Raw genomic sequence first — 25,784 nt, 5'->3', positions numbered from 1 at the left:
GTTGCATTTCGCCGCACCCGGGGTGCCTCTGCGGGGTGCTGGAAACGTCTGATCCGCGGTCCGTGGAAGTGGGGTCCATGGTCAGATGCTCCCCGAAGCGTTCGCCCCGCTGCGCCCAGGCCGATGCGCCCAGCGGCCGACGAACGCGCGTTGGCTCGGACGCCCGGCGGAAGACCTGGGGAGGGAATGCTCTGGGAGCCTGGGGCCTCGCCGCCCAGGTGGGGACGGGCACCTGGTACCCTCCCCTGCCGTCTCTGGCTTGGGTGTGGGACCCCAAGTGGGAAGGGGAGTCGTGGGGGTGTGTCCTTCTCTCTCCCCCCGCTCCCAGCTCAGCTCTGGCCGGGTGCCTCGGGGTGAGCCAGCTCTGAGTAGAAGCGATCTATTTAGGGGCAGTGGTGCTATAGTAACTACTGTTTGTGTGCCAGCAGCCTTCCAAGTTCTCAGTCCTTACACATCCCGCCAGTTGGGGTGTCCTTAGACCTGTTTTACAGGCAAAGGGGGTCCAGAGGGTTCATTGATGTGCCCAAGGTCATGGAAGTAGGAAGGGTCTAGCTGAGAATTGAAGGAAGTGGGTACAATGAAAGGAGACTTTGCCTTCCTCTCCTTGCTTTCCCCACACCAGGGTCTTCCTGCGAGGAGGGAGGGAGTTGGTGTCGGGTTCCTCTCCCCAGAGCTGGGAGAGAGAATGAGGGTCAGGTCCCCACTGTGACCTGGGCTAACTGAAAGTTTCCAGGAGGGTCACAAAGCTGCTGAGGGTGTGGGCTGTGACAGTAGGGGCAAGGGGTGTATAGTGTGTGTGTGTGTGTGTGCGTGCGCGCCCGCGCACTTCTATGTGTAGAGTATGTGTGCACACACAGCGTATGTGTATAGAGCATGTAATGTGTACATGGCATGGGTGTGCAGAGAAAGTGTGTGCACCTACATTGTGTGTGTGTGCGTGTGTGTGTGTTCTGCCAGGGGAGCATCTTGCCGGAGGAGCTGACCCACGCCTGGGTCTGGGGTCTCTTCCTGAGAAAACCAGGCCTTATGGTGACTTCTGTGATAGGAAGAAAGGGTGGTGGGTGTGGCTGCTGGGACTTTCTCCAGAGTAAAAGGGGTTTCCTGTAGGCTGAGTCTCCTGTGTCCTCTCCCTCCCCTTCCCCCACACCTGTGCTGGCAGGTAGGGCTGCTTCCTGCTTCCTGGGCCCAGTCAGCTGTCACCGCCTCTACAGCGCCCCATCAGGGTTGGCTTCTCTGCAGAGCTGTGTAACATGCTTGCCTCTTCTTTTGGGGGCCGTCTCCTACAACTGGGGAAGGACCACCCTAGAACCGTCCTGGAATTCTTCCCTTTTCCAAAACCAGTTTTCCTGCTGAGGAATCTCAAGGCCTGGCTGAGCTCAACTTGGATCACTTCGTCTTTGTTTTAAAAATGTGTATTTATTTAATTAAGTGAACAAAGGAACTTAAAGTAAACGGGAGTATCCAAACATGACATGAAATCTCCTTAAAAAAACAAAACAAACAAACAAAAAATGAAACCACAGCACCAGACAATCCCGGACTGCCTGATTTACCAACTGTTTACAGAAGCTGCAGCTGCTTGCAGCATGGTTTCCCATCAGTGCCCTGAACTTGGGGGCCTCATTCTAGACTTTGTCTGGTCCCATCTTTCTACTCAACCCTCATGGTTTTCATTCCTGAACTCACCCAGGCCATAGCATCTTCCATTGTCCTGACATTCCAGGGCTTAGCCTCCCCTTCTCTGGTTGTGGGCTGGTGGGCTATTGGCAACTTCTTGCTGTGGACCTCTTTCCACCACAGGCTGCATTGTTTTATTTTATTTTCTCCTTTTAAATGATGTCTTGGATGATATTCCCCAAAGTGGCATGCCTGGGTCAAAGAGTGTGGCCACATTATGACCCCTGTCATTGGCTGTCTTGTTGCTCTCTGGAAAGATCTCACTGCAAACAGGTTTTCCAGCCTCTAGAGCCCGGAGGGAGACTTGCCTGAGGGCCAGAACTCCCGTAGGGGTGATGCCTGAGGCCTCTAACTCCTGCCCCTGGGGCTGTTCTGGGTAATGGCCCTTGAGAAAAAAAGTCACATGCAGCTCGGACTTCAGTTCACGTATTCAAGCCGTGTTGCATTGTGCTGGCAAAGACACTGGCTGTAGTTTGGTGTTCAGCGTGTTCTGTTCATCATCCCATTGATCACCACGTTGAATCCTCAAGATTTGGTTTCCTTGTCTACACAACGATCTGCTTCAGCAAGTCACTGGGAGGGTAAAGGGCTTGCCCTAGTTCTGCCCAAGTGCTTAGAACACGGTTGCTATTATTTCTGTGGTGGTTGTTAGTATTATGATAGCCACTGAAAGATGAGGAAACAGGAGTGAAGTAACTTGCAGAGGTCACCCAGCTAGTAAGTGGTGACTGAAGGCCAGAACTGTCCTGTTGTGAAATTGACCCTAACTGACCTGCTTTTCAGTGGCAGAAATGGGTAAAACACAGCCCCTCTCCCCTAACCAGAGAGCCCCTGTTTAACAGCCAGTTTTGCAAGTCTGGGATGTTGGGGTGGCAGCTGGACACCTACACTTTGAGCCTCTGGTCTTGGGCAATCTCCAGACTTTAGGTGAGTGACAGGATGAGGGTCCCCTGAGATGAGCGTCATGTCAGGAGGTGAGCAGAATCAGTTTGCATCTTGCATCAAGGTCAGCTTGTTAAGGGAATGGCTGCTGTGTGCTCACTGGGGGAGGGGAGGAGGTGGTATTTCCTGCTACTTAATGGATGGTGTTTTACTCCAGAATCTGGGAAGGTATCTTTGAATGAATACAGCATTTTGTGGACTTTGGATAACTTCCAACAATGCACATTACTGAAATCAGAAGAGTTGTGTACTGGCGCCCAGCTCTGAGACAGGAGATGGTCAGAAGCTGCCAGAGGACTGGCTTTTCTGCCTAGAAGTCGCTGAAAGACAGTTCTGGCTGTGGATTTACATTTGTGAGTTGTAAGGTGGGCCCATTCTAGGCTGCATCCAGGCGTTGAAGAGTTTCTTCAGTTTCTTGTTCTGTCTTTGGGCAGTTTATAGCGAGGCCCCAGCATTTTTAATCCTAGTTGCCTGCCAGGAGTTGGCAGTTTTATTTACTTGTTTTTCCAAAAACCTTTCTGACACTGGGCAGCTTGGCCAACTTGGAGAAAAAGGGGTCTCCCAGCCCAAGAATGACAATCAAGTCTGCCTAGACGTTTGGGTGGTGTGTTTTGGTTTGCTCCTTTAGAAAAAGGAATTCTTTCCTTTTCAGAGGATGCGGTCTGACCCTAATGTTTACTTAAGGTGCCTGTGCCAGGCCAGTGCCCCAGAGCAGGCGGGTGTGTGTTCCCAAGACCTTGGGTCCCTGGGCAGGGTTTCCAGGGTGGTGGGTCACCACGGGACTCAGCCCCTCTTCCTTCCTGTTGTCCCGTCCACACCAAAATCACATACAAATACCTTAATCCTAAATCCAGTTCTTTCCTGAACTACCTAGCAAATGCCAGTGTGTCTTTTAGGCCAAGGTAGTAGACAGTGTTTTAAAAGTAGCAAAGTGGCATGCCGCCTCAGAATTAACAAGGCCTGGGCCATTTGGACCAAAGTAACACAATGAGATGCGGCTCTTGTAGTAGTTCAGCAAAGATTCTTGGTTCAAATCCCACTTGCCACTAAGTAGCCATTAAGAAGCTTCTGCGCCTTGCTTTCCTTCTCACTAAAATGGGGGTGATAACTACCTCCTTTCAAAGGTGGTTATAAAAATTAAAGAAGTTAATATTTTTTAAAAATGTTTGGAAAAGTTTGTGGCACATAGTAAGTGCTGTGTGAGTGTTTACTAAATAAATACGATGCCGTCCAGTAGTATTCTCAGAAGTCATCGCTGGAGGGTTTACACACTGAAAGGACATTTAAAATCGGTGCCACACTGGGGCGACCAGCTCTGTTGGCTCGTGTTGCTGCTGCTTTGCTGTAATAGGGCTGTGGACTGGCCTCCTTGGAAGGGGAGGGCCCCTGGTTATGTTACGGCTGCCTCCGGGGCCCATTCATACCGGCTTTGTTTCTGAGACCTGGACTGGAGCACGGGGCGGCTGGTCGTTCCAGCCTTCCACCCCGTTCAGGAATCTCTGGGCCAAATCACTTCCAGATGGCAGTTGGGCTCTGCGGCACTGCTCCAGCAGCGGCTCGGCCAGGATGCCAGGCAGCAGCTGCCTTCGTTCTTGGAGAGTCTGTGCTGAAGGAGGGCTTTGATTTGGAACCAGATTATGTCTCCTGGGCCCTCGCCCGCCCCTCCTTGCTTGGATCCACCCTCTGTGCGGTGAGGCGGATGCGCAGGGTAGTTGAGAATGGCTGCCCTGTTCGTTGTGCAGCAGATGCTCAGGCTCAGCCTTTGGGTCCTGCTTGCTGTGGCTTCGTGGCCACGGTACCACGTCATCCTGCTTTCTCTATAAACGGCCTCCGGGTCAGCACATACTAGGTTAAACTGGGTCCAGGCGGATGGTTTAGGGTATGGGCCTGAAGCTAGATGGCCAGCATGCTAAGCCCCACTCTCACCCTAACGGCTGTGCAACCCTGGTCCACTGCCTTCACCATTGTGAGCCTCAGTTTCCCCCATCTGTACAGTGGAGAATAATAGTTCCTATCTTAGTTGCTGAGAGCATTGTATGTTTATAGCACAGTGCTGGCATTATCATTATTAATATTAATGTGCTTCTGAAGCCAAGTCTAGGACTTGGTCTCGTTTTCTATCTACTCCCTGGCCAGTCCTACTGCTGTCATCTGGCGTGTTAGATAGTCCCTTCCGCCAACCTTGGAACCTCTGATGAAGACGCCTCCTAAGATCCTTTCTTTCTTCCTTTCCTCATTCAGTAAATATAGGAAAGACCAGCTGGTGCTAGGGCCCCAGGAATAATGAGAGTCAGGTCCCTCGCTTGCCTCATATACTGCTCAGTGCAGAGGAGAGAGTAACCAGGGAGGGACCTTCTCAAACCATCAAGCACACGCACATCTCCTGGGGACTTTGTTAAAAATGTAGGTCTCACTCAGCAGGTCAGGTGTGAAGGCTGAGCTGCTTTCCTTCCAACCGGCTCCCAGTTGCTGCTGTCAGTGATGCTCTCCACACTGTGGCTAGTGAGGCTCAAGATGGCAAGCTTTCTGGGGGGGTGAGGGTCGGGGGAGGAGTGCCTTCTCTCAGGCTGGGGTGGGTAGTCGGGAGGACTCCCTGGAGGGAGGGGCCATTAAACTGGGCCCTAAAGCCTGACTAGAATTAGGCAGGTGAACAGACAATGAGCCAAGTGAGGCACAGCAGAAGAGTTTGTCAGGTGGAGGTCAGAGGGGTGGGTGGCACAGAGGTGGGCACAAAGGGCCTTCTGAGCTGGAGGCTGCCATCCGGGCATCTTCCTCGAGGGTGCTTGGCGTGGGGTAGGTGAACCCAGTGGAAATGGATCATCTAATCTGGGGCTCTCTTGACTGGTTCTGCAGTCATTCCTATCAGTGAAACAATTTTAATGTGCCCCTTTCTCATAGATGCAAATTTACAAGCTATATACATATATTATTGTCAGCCTGTATATAAAATATTAGTAAAGCTTAGTTTCTTTTTAGAGGACAAATCCAAATATAAGATCTGGTTTTTCCTGTGTTCTAATGGATTATCTTGTGCGCCCTTGTGGAGGCCCTATTTGGAGTCCCCTGAGGGCCTGTTTCTACATTTCATCCCCCACCCCCTTTTTTGATGCTATTCTGCATTTAGTTTTGATCTTTAGTTATCCTGAGTTAAGGAGGTGGATCTATTAATTCTGTCCCCTTCCCCCAACAAGTTGAACCAAATGAATAAACCCAATGGAATGAGCCATTTCAGGCTGACTGCGTGCTATTTCCTGCTCTTACAATGATGAAAATTGCCTTTCATGACATTCTACTAGAAGCCACCTTACATTACTGTTGTAAATCTAGTTATCCATTAAACATGCTCAGTAATCACCAGATAGGCTCGGGTTACTGTATAATAAACAACAGCACTTTCCTCTGCTGGGGCTTGGAAAGTGGCCTTGCAGCGTTTAAGTGCCTTGCTCACTTTTCTCGGGAAATTGAGTCCATGTTCTAGGGAGAGAGTTTTTTGGGAAAGATGATTAGAAAACCAAATGGTTCTCTTTATACTAAAATGATAAAGCGGTACGTGAGAGTAGTTATACATGGTATGAAGGATGGAACTATTGGGTATTTTAATTCTGCCTACTTAGTATCATGATTTCTCTTTTTCAAAATCATATTGAAGATGTATTTACCTATTTGAGAGAGAGAGAACACAAAGTGCTGCCTTTCTTCTAAGAGCCTTACAGCACTTGCCTTAAATACATTCATTTGATACGTTGTAGACAGTTGCTGTAACTTTTCTGCAAACTGTTCAGTTCTAAAAAAATTCTTGATGGGGTTTTACTTATACCCATTGTCTGGATACAAAACATACCAAATAACTTTTAACTTCCCCGATCCCCCTTTGACCAGTCGCTGTGCAGTAGAATGTCTTTGGTTAAGATTTTCTTGTACTAGAAGCAAAGAAGCAGTTTGGTTTTTCACTTAGCCAAGTCTGGTTTTAGGTTTGAATTATTTTGACAGAGCATCTGACTTCCTCTTTTCCCTCATCACAACCTGGCCTAGAGAGATGGGTTGGTAAGGAGAACACTTGCCCTCCCCCTGCATATTCCTTGGCTTTTTCAAGGATCCACGCTGATGAGACATTTATGTACTGAATGTTGAGATGTGCACATGCATCCTCCAACAGAATGTCTAGTGCAGTCCTGTGCCTGCTGTCTGCTAAGCACCGTCCTGAGTGCCTTACCTTTATTGCTTCTCATCCTCATCATGAACCCCGCAAAGTGAGTGGCTTTGTATTTATTTCCATTTTGCAGATGAGAAAACTGAGGCCCAAATCAGCCTCCCTGCACACGCCAGGCATGATGGTTGCCTGCATCAAACTATCAAGTATTTTTTTTTTATCTCAAAGTTTGGTTTCACACTTAAAAGTAAAATAGATATACTGTAGTGAGAGACTTTCTGCAGCTTTAGTTCTGTTCATTTCTATTTTGCTTGCAACTTGACTCACTTGACCTTGATGAATGTGCAATTGAAATGTTCTTCTCTAAAACAACTTTTTTGGGCCCATTTGCCTTGCCCCTTCCAGCACCGTTGAGCTTTAATTGGGGCCTCCTCTTCAGTTCTGGGGGCACCTCTAGTTCTTTCCCTGCCTTTATTTGGTTCCCAGGGGCAGGGTTTGGACAGTGGGGACCAGCTGAAGGCTGCTTTGGGCGGCCAGGCAGGGCTTTCTTGGTGGGGCCTAGAAGCCAGAGGTGAGGAGGAGGTGCCCCTGGTTGCAATCCTGTGGGGCTCATGGTGCCCACCCCTTGGGGGGCGTGGGGGTGTCTGTGGAGATGCAGCTGTGTTGGGCGATGCTTGGTCACGGTCCCTTTTGGCGCAGTTGTGCACTCTCAGAAATGACCTCATGCCACATCCTTTCCTTCTGCTACCCTTTAAACATTAATCGGCGGGAGGGCATGTGGGGTTGTGATTGCTGCTGAGCAGAACCTCTCTTTCCTGGCTGGCATTTGGCCTTTATCAGTCTGGCTGCCCTGGTACAAGCCAGCAGCTCCCGGCTCCTCCTCGGGGAGCCTTGTGGATAGGCCCCTGGCTGGGTAGCATAGGTCTGCCAAACTGCTCCGGAGCTGAACTTGTGTCCCCAAGGGCATCTCCTGCAGCAATCCTGAGAGAGGAAGCCTCTGTGGGCTGGCCTACTCAGTGCTCAGCCTCCCTAGAAATCGCTGCACTGCTTTGTTGCAAGGTCTGGGCGTTAACACAACACTCCTGTTCTCCCTCTCTGAAGGCCCTTTATGCTGGCATGAATTCCTTTTCTCATGGAGATCTGAAAGCTCTTTTGACTAAACGGGTCACCTTTCTGGGTATTTTCTTTCGTAAGGCTGGTCAGCTTTTGCCATGCCAGACAACTTTGCTGGAATTTCCGTTTAGATACAACGAGAACACAGTGTGGAATTTTGGCTTTTGAGCTATAGGGAAATGGGTGGGGATTCGTGGCCGAGATATGTAAATTTGCTGCGGCCCATAAATTCAGATTTTAAGATTAAAAAAGGCAAGCAGCGTTCGGCTTTCCTTCTGCAAACAAGAATGGTGTTACTTTCGGCCTCATGCTGCTTGTGACTCGAGGCAGAAGCAGGCCTCCCGTGGAGGCTGGGGTCCGAGAATGAAAAGATTCTTGGTGGCTAAAATCAGATTCCTCCATCGCCCCTGCTGCCCCCAAGAAAATAATCAAATTCTTATCATGCTGGTACTGCACTGCTTGTGTGAATCACCCTGATTTCCCTGAACCTCCCTAAAGTGATTTATCAGATATTCTAGGGAAACAAGAATTATTTGGCATTCTCCAGTCTGGTGGGAGCATGGCTGGGCCTGGGGCCTCTTCTCAAGAACAAAGGAATTTGTTCCCTCGGTGGGGTAAAGCAGGCCAGAGGTGGGGGGGAACTAGGTGTCACCCTCCAGGGGACCAAAGGTGCTGGGGTCTTTAGGCTCGGGCCTAAAAGACCCTTTGTGACTTGGTCGTTCTGTTAATTGAGCAGAGTTCTGGGTTCTGTTTATAAGATTCCTTGTCAGAAGACCTAGAGGCTGGAAGACCAAGGGAGTGCTCCTGGGGGGACAGGGGGCCTCTCTGTGGAGCTTGCAGCCGTCCCGGGGCAGAACCCAGACAGTGTGCCGAGAGCAGGAGCCTTGGGGCTCTTGGCTGGCATGCACCCGCGCAGTGGCTTGTCACGTTCCTTTTTTTTTTAAGATTTTATTTATTGACTTGAGACAGAATGAGAGAGAGAGCACATGAGAGGGGGGAGGGTCAGAGGGAGAAGCCGACTCTCTGCAAGCGGGGAGTCCGATGCGGGACTCGATCCAGGGACTCCAGGATCATGACCTGAGCCGAAGGCAGTCGCTTAACCAACTGAGCCACCCAGGCGACCGGCTTGTCACGTTCCTTATCTGCACTACAGGAGGCAAGCTGGCACCTGGGGAATGCCTCTCCTGTGCAGGCGTCCTGGTCCAGGTGTCACATTACGCTTCCTGCCGGGCATGCATCCCTCCCCATAATTGCCTCTCCCATCCCTTTTTCTGGGCACTCTTGTCTGACACCCGTGGGAAGTCACATCTGAGGTCGGGCAAGCTCGAGGCCCTCCTGGACACCTGAGGCTCCTCTCCTGCCCTGTGCCATTTCATTTCATAGCTTCCTGAGCTCCATAGGTCTCCTGACTTGCCTGTTTCACTCTCCCACTGGATCACCTCTGCTCTAGGGGCAGGTGTTGAATCTCTCGTTTGCCTCTGTGGCTCTGGGCATGGCACCTAGTAGGAATATAATAAGTTACTAAATAAATACACAGCCTCTGGCATAGATGGGTTGGATAGTAAGTCTGATACATTCATTTGTCTGCAATATATTTGCTTTCAGAAATGCAAAATAGGGGCCTTTGCAGCCAGGAGTGGGACAGGAATTTTGTGTAGTGGACCTCTGGGTCTGGGGTCCCAGGAGAACACCTCGTTTGGGGGACAGTGATGCTGAACGTAAAGAATTCAGCCCTTCATTGTCATTCTCTGAACATCTATGATTTGCTTCAGCTGTTAAGAGTTAGTAAGGCCTTTTCCAAGTGGCCATGTGAGGCTTAGAAAATGAATATAAACGGAAACCACTGAGAGTCACTATAATCATAATACTAGTTTCATTAATAATAGCGAATATATATTGAGCACCTACCAGTACCAGAAAATTGTGATAGATGCTTTTCACTAATAGCTAAATGAAACCTAATTGCAACCCTGGGATGTAGTTAATGTTGTAATCCCCATTATACAGATGAGGAAACTGAGGCACATCCTAGATCAGCCACTGAGTATGTGGCTGACTGAGTCAAACCCTTAACCTCAAAGGAAAGCCATCAGCATGGTCTTCAAAATTCACTTCTAAGTATTTTTCTATATTTTTTAAAAATTTTATTTATTTATTTATTTGACAGAGAGAGACACAGCAAGAGAGGGAGAAGCAGGCTTCCCGCTGAGCAGGGAGCCCAATGCGGGGCTTGATCCCAGGACCCTGGGATCATGACCTGAGCCGAAGGCAGACGCTTAACGACTGAGCCACCCAGGTCCCCCAGTATTTTTCTATATTAAAAAGTTGTGTTTGTAGCTGTTGTAAGAAAATTGCAAGAACATAGAGAAATACAGAGAAAAAAAACCCACATCACCTGTGGAGAATCTTAACAAATCTTTTTCTGCTTTCAGGGAGTTTTGCATAACAGCTGCCTTTTGATCAGAATGGGAAAAGGGGATTGCATTTTCTCAGGAGGAAAGAGACTGGACTGGAAATGTTTTGTGAAATCATTTTGATCATACTGATGGTTGTAACAAGATTCATCGTTGAGTTACTGCAGAGCCGGGGCCAGCATTAAAATTGGAGGTCTTGGTTGAGGCTCGTGGTTTGCAAGTCTCCCTTGGTCTAGAAATACGTTATGGTCAACCACAAAGTGGGGGTGTTCAGCTACTTTCTGTCTCTTAAAAGTTTTTAGGACCAACTTTTATTGGGACTGCCAGGGTCTCCTAATAATAGTTATTATGTTTGGTAACTATGGTGCCCCTTGTCTCATGGTGAAGCCCAGCGTGGAAATTCATCTACTTTTTAGTTGCTCAGCTCCATTAGCAATTTCAGTGTCTCCAGTATGAGCCTAACAGAGTGTAGTTGGCAGCTTGGTTCACCCTTGCTCATCTGGGAATTTTTAGAGGTCTGAATATTATAATGCAGCCCTAAGATGTTCATGGTATTGGTGTTTCTGAAACATTTTCTCAACAGCCTTCAGGACACCAGGTCCATGGAAACATCTGTTTTACCCTTGTTCGAAGCCAAGGAGAGGAAGTGAAACCACTTCCAGATACAGACTGAACTATGTACCTGAGTGTGCCTGAGACGGTGGGTCAGTTAGACCCTGCCATTGACTGGCTGGGAGACTCAAGGCAGGTTGCTTGACCTTTCTGGGGTTCAGTATCCCAGGCTATCATAGTGCCCCAACTGTTGCTGTTGTTGAAGATTAAATGACACAATCCTTGCAAAGCACGTGACACATAATACATGCCCCATGAATGGTGGTCTTTGGCCTCCTCCTCCTTGTCCTTCCTTGACCTGTGGTGGAAGTGACCTGATTATCTTGGAAGGGGAGAGGTGGGGGGGATGCTCCCAGAAATCGGTCAAAGGTACCTCACACCCAGTGGGCTGCTTTTAGAAGAGGTGACCTGAGTTTTTGAGTAACTGCTGGGCAGGAACCACGGGTTAGAGGCACTTCCTGATCTTCTGGCCAAGTTTCCTTTAAGGATAGAAACTATTCCTGACATCCTCCCCCCACTTTCCCTTTTGTCCTGTTTGGCAAATGGATCTGTTGTTTTAACTAGTTTTTTTGCCTTTCCTTTTTTTCTTTAATCCTTGTCTCTTAGATTCACTCCCATTTCTTTCCTGGTTTTGCCCTTACGGAAGCGGCTGTGACACCGTCCGGGTGAGGCACCTGGTGGGTCTGAGCCTCGGCTCTGACCCTTGAGAGCTGGCAGACCCCCGCAAGCTGTGGTGTCGCCTCTAGGAGCCTGTCTTCCATATGCAGAATGTGATAATAAAATGCTCTTGTCTTGGGGACGCCTGGGTGGCTCAGTGGGTTAAGCGGCTGCCTTCGGCTCAGGTCATGATCCCAGGGTGCTGGGATGGAGCCCCGCATCGGGCTCCCTGCTCAGTGGGGAGCATGCTTCCCCTCTCCTGCTCCCCCTGCTTGTGCTCGCCCCCTCTCTAGCAAATAAATAAATAAAATCTTTAAATAAAATAAAATAAAATAAAATGCTCTGCCTTGTAAGGCATAAAGAGAATGTGCATCTGAAGCCCTTCGCTCCGCTCCTGGTCATGGGCAGTGGCCGGTAATTGATAGCCACTGCTCTTGAGATGCTGGCATTAGCATTATCCCTATAAAGCCCCACACCTCCCACCCACGCTTTTCAGAGCTCAGTTGAGGAGGACGAAGAGGAAGCAGCCATGCTGGAGATGGGACGGCACTCCCTGCCTCGTGTACTTTCAATCTGGAGCAAAGGGGCGTGTACGGACTGCCCTCCTCCAGCCAGGCCTGGCCCTGCCTCGGCCCTGGGCACTGTTTTCTCTCCCTTCTAGTCCTGGCCCTTTGATACCTGTGATCATGGCGGGGCTTCCTGCCAAGATTCTGGCTGTCCTGGGTGTGGTCTGAAACCCAGCACTGCCCAAACTCCATGCCTGGCGCTAGTGACAGTATTTTTACAGTAGTACTTGGGAACTGGAATCCTGGGGTCACACCCTGTACAAACAGCATCAGGGTTGTTAGGGGACTGGAAGAGATTGACAAGAGCCGATTCTGTGGCTCCTGACTCTAGAAGGATGTGGGAGGTTGTGTGGTGGTGGTGGGGGGCGGGGGGGGCATCATTCCCAGTTCTTTTCAGGGGTCCTCTAGCCTGAGCCCTGCCAGGCGGGAGGGATCTGTGCGTGTGTTGTGTAACTACCTGCTTCCTTCTGTTGCTCCTTGGGTACAAGGCTCCCTGCACTTTCCCTGGTTGGGCCAGATCCCTAATGCTGTGTCCCTTTGAGGGGAGTGTCATTTTTAGGTTGTCTTTCTTGGGGGCAGGGAACACCCAGCACCTTTCCCAGAGGTAGCATTTGTGGGGTTGATACTTGAGTGATGACTAATGCAGATCTTTGCGTTTTAATGATGGGAAGAAATTAGTCAGCCTGGGCACTGTTTCCATGTGACAGGGCAAAAATTTAAACACTTGCACAATGGCTTTTGTTTTGTGAGCTATTGAAGTTGACCATCAGGCGTTATCAATAAGATCAGCAGGTGTTCACTGCTTTTTGGTCCTGGGAAAGGCCCAGAGCAAGCTGGATTTGGCAAGATCGGGCGCCCCAGGCAGACCTGGGCCTGTTTCCATCATCACTGGGGCCATGGAGAGGGCTCTGCCTGTCTCTCTCTCTCTCTCTCTCTCTCTCTCTCTCTCTCTGCCGGTTTCCCTTTCGGTAAAAGGGGAGAACTGGATCAGGTCTGTGTTTCCCAAACTTCAGTCATTCGTAAAGGAGTCACTTGTATTATTTTTGCTCTATCCCGTGGCTGCCTCTGTTTCGTTTCTGCTTAACATTTCTCCCCCCTATGGTTGACTCACTTTTAAAACAAATGCATTTGAAAAGGAGACTTGTGTCACTGTCATAACAAAAAAGCAGTGTCACTAGGTAAATCGGAGTGACCATAAATAAACCCAAAGCAGTGTTATTAAATTCTGGCTAGCATCGTTGCCTGTTCTCAGCAGGAGGCCTACTCTTTGGTTAAAAAGGAAAATTAGCCAACGAGCTGTCGGTGTTCTGAGTAACCTAGCACCACACTGAGCCTTTCTCCCTCACCTAGCCAGAGGACTGAGAAAGAATTGGAAAGAGAGTAATGTTGTCTCAGTGATGCAAAGGGACTGATAGAGGGTCGCCGATAGCTCCAAGTAGATGCTTTGTTCAATAAATACTTGTCGAGCGTTCATCGTGTGCCAGGATCTGTGCCAGGAGCCGGGCTAGTGGCTAGGAGGACAGAGGGGACTGGGGCTTGGTCACCTGTCTTGGGGCTCACTGAGGGTCTAAGGGGGGGTCATAAGGAGACGTTAACGAAGTTAATGAAGAGCAGGGCAGGCAGAAGTTGTAGTAAGAAAATCGCAAAACTAAGTTCTGTCCTGCCTGTAGGGGTCTTTTACAAATAAAAGCTTAGAAAATGATTTCTAAGAAGAAAATGATTCTTTTAGTTTGAATTTTTTTTGAATGAACAATAAACCCACTTCAGAATGATTCTAGAGAAACAATATATTAAAGTTCTATTGTTGTTCTTATGGTAAGAGAATGATCCATCTTTTTTTTAAGCTGTTATTTATTTGAGAGAGAGAGAGCAAGAGAGCACAAGCAATGAGGGGGGAGGGGCAGAGGGAGAGGCAGACTTCCTGCTGAGCAGGGAGCCCCACTATGGGGCTCGATCCCAGGACCCTACGATCACCACCTGAGCTGAATGAAGGCAGATGCTTAACCGACTGAGCCACCCAGGTGCCCCAAGGGAATGATCCATCTTAACCCTTTATGTGGTGGTAACCAACCTTAGTTCCCTAAAGCCTGATTGGAGTTTTAAGCTCTTTTGGAGTCCATGTCCACTGTAAATAGCTAAAAACAAGATGTCCTGATATGCTGTTTACAACATAACTTTTTCCCCCTCAGATTAGCATGTCCTGTAGTTTCTGCAGGCAAGATATACCCCAAGATTGGACCTTTGAAATGCCTCCGGCTAGTGTCCAAGAATGAATGGAATTTTTTGAGGTAGTGGAGTTGAGGATGAGTCTGATTATTCTGTCCATCTGCCAGCCAAGGGCAACACCTGCTTCTCTTGGGTTTCTGGGAGGAGGGAAGTTGTGGTTAAAAATGAGGACTGGGGGGCTCCTGGGTGGCTCAGTCAGTTAAAACATCTGCCTTTGGCTTGGGTCATGATCCCAGGATCTTGGCATTGAGCCCCACAAGCCCCACATCCAGCTCCCTGCTCAGTGGGGAGTCGGCTTCACCCTCTGCCCCTCCCCCCTCTCCACGCACTCTCGTGTGCTCTCTCTCAAATAAATAAATAAAATCTTAAAAAAATAAAAAAAAATGAGGACTGGGGTCTCAGGCAGCTCTGGGGTTGACTCTGGGACTTACTGTGTGACCTAGGATTGAGTTACAGGATTTTTCTGGAGCTTCAGTGCTCAATGTTCTCACCTGTAAACTAGGGATAATCATAGTTTCTGCCTGAAAGAGTGGGTGTGAAGATTTAATGAGCTAAATTTTGTAAAGTACTTGCCACATGGGAAGTATTTAGGAAGTGCTAACACATAATCCCACACTCTGATTGAAAGGCTCAGGTGTTTACTACTCTAGGCTGGTAGTGAGTGAGGTGAAGGGGGATGTCAGGTTTGGGGTTTGGTTAGATCATGCTGATTGGCATCAGGACATTCAGAAGGGATCTGAGGTTTGGGACAAAGGACGCCATGACCCCTCTACCATGACACTGTGTATGGGTTAAAGCAGGATGAGATGGACAGCAAGAAGAGCCTTCGAGGGGCAGGTGGGGTAATTAGAATCCTTTCAGCTGCAGGAATGGGACCCCAAACTGGCTCGCATACAAGGAAATTGATTGGCTCCTGTCAGCAAGCCCAGACAGAGTGGGTGATGGGTTTGTGGGACCCAGCAGCTCTGTCATCAAGGATCCAGGTTCTACAGGTCTCTGCTTTCTTGGTTTCAGTAGTCCTGAGCCTGATTTATTCCCCTGTGGTTTCCCATAGCAGAGAGTTCCTTCGAGGTTAAGAGAGAGTTCCTGGGGGTTCCTTATGAGCCAAGAACAGCTCTTCCAGAAGCCGGCAACAGACCTCTTCTTATGTCTCATTGGCCCAAATTGGACCACGTGGTGATTTCTGAGCCGGTACCTGGCAAGGGGGATGAATTACCCTCAGACCAGTGAGGGCTTCCCCAGAGCTGGGGGTGCGGTCACTTCCCTGGGGCCCTAGGGGTCTTGTTGGGAGAAGTGAATCTGGACTCCTCTCAGGACTCTTCTAGGAAGGGCAAAGGGGGCTGGATGCCGGGTGGACCTGTTCTTTGTCCATCTCTCTACCTCCTCAGCCCCTCTCTTCTGTACCTAGGGGCCATGTGCACACCCTCTTCTTGCCCCTGGATCCTCCTGCCTCCTTCTGCTATGAGACCTCCTTCTCCAGGTTGAGTCATTCATTGTAGGAATCCTTCTGATGTCAACTGTATATCTTTTATATAGACCTTATTGTTTTTTCCTCATTGGGAGTGATCCATGTTTTTACATAGAAATGGGAAAATTGCATAAAAATAGTAAAAGAGGAAACATTGCTTCTAATCTCACTGTCCAGAGAAAACAAAGGAATTGTTAGCCTCCCCTTTCAGTTTTCTCTACCCATATGTATGCAACACGTTATAAATAGCTCAGGAGCCAGAATGTATGCAGTTTGGCAGTCCATCGTTTAATGATAATTTCTCTGCCATCAGGTATCGCTTAAAAACTTGATTTCTTGTAACACTCCATCATAAAGGGCATATTATTTTAAAATAAATTGTGCTAATAAAAATGGAATATACAGAGCATAATGAATAAACTGGAACTCTGCTTAGTTTGAGTTCTCCTGAGAGTGGGCTGGACCTAAGGACCTGCACCCACGTGGAGATGCCTTTTGCAGGGGTGGTGATCCCAGGAAGCAGGAAACGGGAACAGTGAGTGAGACAGGGAAGGAGGAGAAAGCAGTAGTAGGGTGAGTTATCAAGGTCCCTGCTGTGTGCAGCAGGGGCTCAGTTCTGCTGGGGCCTCCTGAGAAACATACAGAATGCTTCTAGAACTGTCCACCTGGAGAAGCACAGGAAGCTGGAGATGCACTAGCTCCTGCTCGCCAGTGATGGAAGCATTCATTCTTCAAACTTCCAGGCTGGATGCCCATGCATGCTGGCTCTGCCGGGGCAAAAAGGGAAAAGAAAAGGTGTGTGCTTGGGTGGGTAGGTGGTCCCCAGAGAGTGATTTGAGCTGGCACAGAACTGCTGGCCGTAACTGTGGCTGGAATCAGAGGTGGGCCAAGAAAGAGGATGGACGTAGGCAACAGTGGCATTACCAAGGATACCACCCTGGGTCAGTCTTGCAAACAATGTTGAGCAGAAAAAGCAAATTGCCCAAAGATACCTATGCTGGGATACTGTTTATATATAAAGTTTTACATATGTAATAGAAATACACATATGTTCATTGGAATGACCATCCCCAAACTTTGGATAGTGGTTGCCTATGGGGGGGGGGTGCAGCCATGAAGGGGGGTGCAGGGTCTCTCAACATTTTGTAACATCTTATTTCTTCAGTTGCATGGTGCTTATACTATGCTTTCTGTCCCCCCCCTTTTTTTCTGTGTATTTGTTGGAAATATGCCCCTTATAAGAAGTGTCTCATTTTAATGCTGGTACAATGCATTGATGAACTTGACCAAGGGAAGGGGGAAAAGGTATCCTACTTGTTCTATTTTGTTTGTTTGTTTGTTTGTTTGTTTGTTTGAAAGACAAGCCTGGGCCCAGCTTGTAAGAAGGAAAACAGATCGTCCTCAAGATGTCAGGATGTTATTTTTTTTTTTTGAAAGATTTTATTCATTCATACCGAGAGAGCACAAGCAGGGGGAGGAGCAGAGGGAGCGGGGGTGATGGCGGGGCTCAGTCCCAGGACCCTGGGATCATGACCCGAGACCGAGGCAGACACTTAAACGACTGAGCCACCCAGGTGCCCCCATCAGGATGGTATTAAGACAGAAGACATTCACACTTAGCAGGATTTCTCCCTCCCACTCCCCAAGTATGTGTCGAAACTCCTGAGCCAATAACCTTAGAATGTGAGGCCCCTCCCGTTGCTTGTGAACATGGCAGGCTTGGGGTTCTCAAAGGCAGAGAGTGAGCTTTGGACATCGGCCTCTGGGAGCTTCCAGTCAGTGGTTTTTTGTCTAAGGCAGGGAGGTACCTCGGGGGACTACTGAAATATTTGCTTCGTCCTTAAAAGTGGGTGAAAGTCCCAGATAAGTGATGATTCGCAGTGGAACGAGTGTTAAGGGAGTGGCATTCTAAGAACACCTTTGCATTATGGCCAGAATCAAGTCCGTCCATTTTGTGGTATGGTGGTTCCTGCCTCGGTTTCCCAGGTGCCTGGACACAGGACCTCAGAAGCACTTAATTTTTAAAAAATTACTCTATTGGGATAAAATTGACATACAACAAAGGACACATTTGAAAGTGTACAGTTGGAAGGCAACAAAAACACAAATAAGTAGGACTTCATTGAACTAAAAAGCTTCTGCACGGCAAAGGAAACCATCAACAAAATGAAAAAAATCATGTACCAAATGGGAAAAGATATTTGCAAATCGTGTATCTGATTAAAAGGTCAATATCCAAAATATGTAAATAACTCCTGCAACTCAATAGCAGAAGTCCAAACAATCTGATTAAAAAATGGGCAGAGGATCTTAAGACATTTTTTCTGCAGATGGCCAACAGGTACCTGAAAACATGCTCAAACATCACTCATCAGCAGGGAAATGCAAATCAAAACCACAAAGAGATATCACCTTCTATCCATTACAGTGGCTAGTATCAAAAAGATAAGAAATAACAAATGTTGGTAAGGATGTGGAGAAGAGGCAGCCCTCATGCACTGTTGGTAGGATTGTAAATCGGTACAACCACTATGGAAAACAGTAGGGAGGTTCCTAAAAAAGTTAAAAATAGAACTACCATACAGTCCAGCAATTTCACTCCTGGGTATTTATCCAAAGCAAAAGAAAGCACTAACTCAAAAAGATACATGCACCTCCATGTTCATTGCAGCATTATTTGCAATAGCCAAGTACGGAAACAACCTAAGTGTATTGATGGATGAATGGATAAAGATAATGTGGTGTGTGTATATGTGTGTATGTGTGTATTTGTGTATAAGTCAGCCATCAAGGAAATCTTGTTATTTGTGAGAGCACAGATGGACCTTGGGAGCATTGTGCTACATGAAATAAGTCAGAGAAAGACAAATACTGTCTGATCTCACCTTTATGTGGAATCTTACAAAAAAAAAAAAAAGGCCCAAACTCATAGATACAGATAATACATAGGTGCAGAAGTAGGGGCTGGGAGGTGGGTAAAATGGGTGAAGAAGATCAAAAGGTTTTATACCTGAAACAAAACTCCAGGTATTTAATTAGTAATCCTGGGGATGTAACATACGGCATGGTGACTGTCGTTAATGACACTGTATTGCATTATTTGAAAGTTGCTAAGAGAGTAGATCTTAAAAGTTATCACAAGAAAAAAATTTGTCACCATGTATGGTAAGAGATGTTAGCTAGACTTAACTCTGATGATCATCTCACAATATATATATATAAGTATTTTAGAAAAGAGGAGGGACTCATCTGCTCAACTGAGGGCAGAATCTCAAGTTCTAAACATCAGTCATGTGCCATGTTTCCCCAGTTTTGCTCTGAAGGAGGAGTCTTACTGAGTCTCTCTCGAAATGACTTTTTAGGCTAAGTTTTGAGATACACACGCCTGCATAATACCTACAAACACACATTGGGAAACTGTTATCATAACCAAGATAGCGAACATACCTGTCCAGCCCCAGAAGTTTCCTTGAGCCTCTCTGCGTTCCTCTCTCCCATCCTTCCTGCCCCCTCCCATCCCCAAGTAATCATTGATCTGCTTTCTGCTGCTGTAGTTCTGTTTGCATGTGTAAAACTTCATGTAAATGGAATTGTACGGTTGTACTCTTTCTTGTCTGTCTCCTTTCGTGCTTTGCCTGTCATTCTTCTTGTTGTTGCGTGTATCAGCAGTTTGCTCCCTCTGATTACTGAGCAATATTTCATTGTATGGACATACCATAATTTGTACATTCTTCTGTCGATGACATTTGGGTTGTTTCCAAATAAAGCTATTATGAACATTGTACAAGTCTGTGTGTAGACATATATTTTTCTCTTTTTCCTGAGTGAATGGTTGGATCATATAGTAGGTGTATATTTAACTTTTTTTTTAAGATTTATTTATTTGAGAGACAGAGCGTGGGGGGGAGGGGCAGAGGGAGAGAGGGAGGGAAGCAGACTCCCCACTGAGCACAGAGCCCAACAGGGCTCGATCTCACCACCCTAAGATCATACCTGAGCTGCAATCAAGAGTCAGATGCTTAACCAGCTGAGCCACCCAGGTGCCCCTGTATTTAACTTCTTAAGAAACTGCCAAACTGTTCCATTTTCACCAACAGTGTATTTGAATTCCAGTTCTTGCACATCCTAGCCATAAGAAGTGTTGTTTCCTTAAAGACAGAATTCTTTAAGCTGGTTGGTAAAAGCAGCTATGGCTTTGGTCAGTTTGTATTTCTCCGTCCTGTACCACAGGTGTTTGTTCTTGCTGTCACCAGATTCTGTAACTGGTTTACTTATAGGAACAAGCCCTGCCATGCTAACACCATGGCTGACTGGGTGCTGGGTGCTTATTGGAAACGGAGTCTCTCACAGCCATCGTTCAAGGATGGGTGGGTGAGCTCCCAGCTGCCATGTGCCGGGGACTGTGCCACATTGGTGCCTTACATAAGTATCTCACTTCATTCTAACAGCCCTACGAAGTACGTATTACTTCTGTCTTGCAGGTGGGGAGACTGAGGCACTGAGAGGTTTAGCGATTGGCTGCATAGCCAGGAAGCAGAAGAGACAGACTTTGAACGTGAATGTATCAGTTAGGCTGTGTATGGTTCCACATCATAGGAGACCCAACTAATCCTGGCTCCTTCAGAAAGGGAGTTCATTGGCTCCTGCAGCTGCCAAGTCCAGGTGTAGGGCAGGCTGCAGGTGCATTTTGACCTGGAGGTTTCAAGGTAGTCAGAGCCCTGGATCTGTTTCTCTAAGATTCTGTTTTCCGTTGTCTCTGCTCACGGACAGGCTAGCGTGGTCCAGGTCACATGGCCATGCCCACTCCCGCACCTGCCGGAGGAAGAAGGCAGGTCCTGAGGTTTGCTGGGCTTGGAGCAGCCTGGGTCACCTGCCCTCTCCTCAAGCAGTCACTGGTCAGGGTGTTTGACTGTTGGGATTGGCTTCATCTCGATCACCTGTGCTACCTCCCCACTCCCCTCCGCAACCTGGAACATTGAAGAGGCTGGAAGAATGGATCCCAGGAAGGCTTCTCACACCCCACCACTGCTGTAGTAGGTTGCTGTTGGTTCTTTAGAAACCCCCTTTGTTTTTTGAAAGTCTGGTGTCACTGGCTATAGTATTATATAACCTGTGACCTAGGTTATCACCTCTTTCCGCACCTTGAAGTGGGATTACCTCTTCCCCTCACAGGCAGATCAAACAGGAAAAAAAAAACAAAACCACACACAACAAAATCAGCATGTAAGTTGTAGCATGCTTGAGGGTTCTTAAAAGCTGTCTATATAATTAAAAGATGTTAAACTTGGATATAAAATAAAATCTGACTTCAAATTTAAGTGGCATAATTTCCATGGTAAAATGCCAGGTAACTTTCCTCGTGATCCTCAGTCTTGCAGACTTGGATCCCCATCCAAACAGGATGCAGAGTGGCAGCGTAGTGAAAGTAAGAGGCACCCCCATCCGCATTTCTTGGAGGAAGAGTTGAAAGGAAGAATGAATGTGTGCAGAAGAGGGGGTTTGATTGCCTTCCCGAGTTACGTTGAAGGAGAGAAAAATGTAGCTCAGCCACAGTGACTCTCCCCAATTAAAAACTAAAAAAAGGTCGTGGTTATGGGGCTTGGACTTCTGACAAACCAGCAGCCTCAGTCATTTTGAGTGTTATTCTGGGTTGGAAGATTCTGCTGGGAGGAAGGTGGACGCTTCAAGAATTCCTCACTGGACGGCCAGAGTGGCTCCTCCTCACCGCCCCAACTAGAGGAGACCACCCTGTTTACTGGACAGATGAGTTGACTACGTGTGAAACCTGGCCCAGCACAACATACTCGCCTGGGGCGGCAACATGGGAGAGATTTTTATTGGGATTAACTTTCTATGAGGATGCACTTTTCAGATGAGACCATCCTTTCTCACGGGTGATCTCACCAGGGCCCTTATTCCACAAAGCTTAATTGTTTTGGACCCATAAAGGTAAGCCTCTTAATGAATTGACTCAAGACTTAGAGCAGATTTGCTTTTCTTTGTAATGAATCCATGGCCTTAAATGCTCTGGCTCAGGTGAAAGGGGATCCTGGAGCACAGAATGGGAAGAACGTGGAGTCTTCAACCCGGGTTTTATTCTGTGCTCTTCATTAGCTCTTCATTAACTCTGTCTTTGGGCCTCACTGTTCTGGTTTGTAAACTGTGAGCATTGATCGAGAATCAGGGTCCAAATAGCTGGCACCCATGCTACGCTTGTCCCTCTCCATGGCAGACATCACTAAGGGGTCATGATGTTTTTTTCCCACTGAGCCCAGACTGGACATTGGAATCCTTTTCAGTATGGTGCTCTAGGCAGCCCTTTGGTCCTTGAGAGGAAATCCGTTTATTGTCTTGATGAAACTACATGAACTTGAACTCCCCTTTGTGTAATGGTTTGAATCCTGCCCTTCAAAGAGTTTTCACATCAGCTGTACTGCGCCCGCCCCTTGCTCCTGACAGGGCTCCTCTCCTTCATACCCCCATACCTTGGCCCTTGCTCTTCCCTCTGCTTAACCACTCATTTTTTTCCTTGTAGTTCAGGAACCAATTCACATGCATCTCCTGTGTAGAAGACCTCTTCAAGGAGCACGTGGGTGGCTCAGTCAGTTGAGCGGCTGGCTCTTGATTTCAGCTCAGGTCATGATCTCAGGGTTGTGGGATCGAACCCCTCGTCAGGCTCCTCGCCCAGCGGGGAGTCCGCTTGAGGATTCTCTCTCCCCCCCTCCCCGTTGCCTTTCCTCTCTCTCTCTCTCTCTCTCTCTCTCTCTCAAATAAATAAATAAATAAATCTTTTTTTAAAAGATTTATTTATTTATTTGACAGAGAGACAGCAAGACTGAACCACCCAGGCACCCCTAAATAAATAAATCTTCAAAAAACAAAAAACAAAAAAACAAGACGTCCTTTTCAAATCCCCCATGTAGAATTAGTCATTTCTTCTCTTGTGTTTCCCATGGCAGTGTACACACAAATTATAATCCTTATAAAATGGCCATAATCCTATTTATGACCATAGCCCTCTACCAGACCAGCCTCTAAGCTCTTTGGCTTTCTTGCATTACCATCATGATTTCTTTCTTTCTTTCTTTTTTTTTTTTTTTAAACCATCATGATTTCTGCCAGACTTATTTTCTGAATACTTTTTTCTTTTGGGGCGCCTGGGTGGCTCAGTAGTTAAGCATCTGCCTTTGGCTCAGGTCATGATCCCAGGGTCCTGGGATTGAGCCCCGAGTTGGGCTCCCTGCTCAGCGGGAAGCCTGCTTCTCCCTCTCCCACTCCCCCTGCTTGTGTTCCCTCTCTCACTGTGTCTTTCTCTGTCAAATAAATAAATAAATAAAATCTTTAAAAAAAATTAAAAAAATATTTTTTTCTTTACATCTGTGCATCTTTATATTCCTTTATTTCAAAAGGAAACTATAGAACACGATCGTCAATACGATCGTCAATAGAAAACCGCTATCACTGGCCATAAAGGGGAGGTAAATATAAAAGTAAAATCAATGAAAATAACAGTGTTACTAAATTCTGGCAGAGCTTGTTGAAGTCTCTGACTCGGGGGTCTGCTTAGAATCAGAAAGTGATTCAGTCTGAACCATGCAGCTCTGGCGGTTATCACCTAACTCATCTGCTTTGTCTGTCCAGCCCCTTCTGGGGAAAGGCCATGCTGACTTTCAGCAGGGGCCCAGCGCCTGGAAGAGATAGCCCTCTGTAGGGTTTCATACTGGGGTCCCAGCCTCCCACGGAGCACCTTTGTGTACTGTCAAAAGTAAGAATTGTGTACCGATCATCAGAACCATTGAGTGGAAAATCAGACATGTGGCTTTGGTTTGTTCACTGCCTCTGGTAGGACAGACTCCTTGCTTTGCTGGATTAGTATTTGATAGGTGAAAAGATCTTGTAGAAAACTAATTGCACCTTGAGCAAATTCTTAGGGAAAATGATGTCTTGGGTGTCCGTTCTTTGGGAACATCTAGGGAAGACCTGGTGGTGCAGGCATCCCATTTCGCAGGTAGGAACACTGACGCCCAGAGGTTAACAACTCACCTGGAAGTGAGTCTGACTGGGGTGAAATGAGGTTACTTTCCCACGCCTCATTTTTTAATCTCCTAGACTTTTGCTCTGCTGTAGTTCAGGTGGCTGAGTGACAATAACCACAGCAGCTAGAACTAACCTTCTTGGGCTCTGAAAAGAGGAATTTCTCGGGGCCTTTTTCCTCGCAAAGGATTCAGAAGTGGTCTGGTTTGCTCTCGGAAGGATGCCAATCACTTGATTGCCTATACTCCTTTCTGCCCAGAGTGGTGCCATGTTTTATTGGCGGGCGGGGAGCGTCAGGATTCACCTGCAGTGGTTGAAGTCTGGCACACGCTCCCTGCAGGAAGGTGAGACCCCCACACTGTGAAGAGCTGTGAAGAAGCAAGGCAGATCCTCGGGGTGCAGCTCCAGCAACTCCCCCGGCCCCGGCTGCAGCATTGAACCTCTCCAGCTCTCCCGCAGAATTTGTGTTTGTTGAATAATAGTATACCCTGACCCAGGGAGCAAAAGCAAATAGGACCGTCCCTGAAACCACAGGGGTAGTGTGAGTAAACAGTTCCAGGCTACCCTGTGGAGCTGGCCTCTGGCCAGCAACCCAATGGCCGTTTGCAGTCCACTCTTAGGGAGCCATTGGCCTTCTCGTTTAGGGGAGTAGGCAGTTTCCTGGCCTGTGCTTGCAAGCGCTGATGGGGTAGGGGTTAGACCTGAGGACATAGTTTCTTTAAAACATATTCCGCCCCCATCCGGTTCTTATGGGGAGGTTGAATGTATCTGATATTTTTGTCTCCTTTTTTCTCTACATCTTTATTGGTTTTTTAGATCACGGAATAAGTGTATGCTTGTTAAAAAAAAAAGTTTGATCATTACAGAAACTTAATTAAGATATTGAGTGCTAACTGTAATGATCAAGTGCCTTGTATGTCCTAGGTGGTTTGTTTATTTATTTTTTGTGGTATCTCAGTTCATCTTCACACTAGATCTGAGGAATGGTGTTAATACCCATTTTACAGATGAGGAAACTGAGGCTCCATTTAAAGTCACCTCGCTGGTAAGCAAGTGGCTGTGCCTGGACTAGCAGCAGGTCCAGGCGACTCTGAAAACCAGAGCTCCATGTGGTGTCTTTCTGGACAGAAAGATTAACTTGATTCAGTATCATTTTACTTATAAGTAGAATGAGCTTGGATTATTTATTTTCAGGAGAAAAGCCATCCAGATTGTTACTGTTAAAATAAAAAGACACGTGGACAGGGGCCTCCCAAATTGAATGGTCAGGTGTGTGCCTCCCATGTCGGGCCGCTGAGTGCCCCTGGTGTGCCTGGTTAGTCTTTGAGCCAGAGAATAAGTTGTCAGGCTAGGCTGCCAGCCCGCCTCAGTGGGGTAGTGGCTCTCCTGGGCAGGCTCCTTGGTGTTCCTGAGCAATCCTCCCTGCCCCCCAATCCCCACCACCCGTGGGGCAAGCTCATGAACTCTAAAGCAGCCTTTTCATTCCTTAGTTTCCAAATAATGGGTAATGTATCCACCCCCCCCCTTTTTTAAGGATTTTATTTTTTTAAGTAATCTCCACACCCAACGTGGGGCTCGAACTCACAACCCTGAGATCCAAAAGTTAACGTGCTCTACCGACTGAGCCCACCAGGTGCCCCTAGATACGTGTTTTTTTTTTTTTAAGATTTTATTTTATTTATTTGAGAGAGAGCACAAGAAGGGGTAGGGTCAGAGGGAGAAGCAGACTCTGCTGAGCAGGGAGCCCGATGTGCAGCCCGATCCCAGGACCCTGGGACCATGACCTGAGCCGAAGGCAGACGCTTAACGACTGAGCCACGTAGACGCCCCCGTATCCACCCCTTTTGCTCTGGTATCTTAGGCAGTTGTTGGCTGGGAATCAGACCTGCCTTGAATCTATATCTTGAGCCAAACGGCCTTGGCTT

General features: G+C 47.6%; 1 protein-coding gene across 4 annotated transcripts in view; it reads left to right on the top strand.

Annotated features, from left to right (window-relative positions):
• Positions 1 to 25,784, top strand: part of FLNB (filamin B) — a 143,580-nt gene that overhangs the window by 780 nt on the left and 117,016 nt on the right. The window lies entirely within an intron of this gene.

Source organism: Eumetopias jubatus, unplaced genomic scaffold, assembly GCF_037043125.1.
Source record: "Eumetopias jubatus isolate StellerSeaLion01/CBP00866 unplaced genomic scaffold, mEumJub1_p1.0 scaffold_1, whole genome shotgun sequence".
Classification (NCBI taxonomy): Eukaryota; Metazoa; Chordata; class Mammalia; order Carnivora; family Otariidae; genus Eumetopias; species Eumetopias jubatus.
The sequence above is the reverse complement of the archived record's forward strand: the minus strand, read 5'-3'. Positions and strand labels throughout refer to the sequence as shown.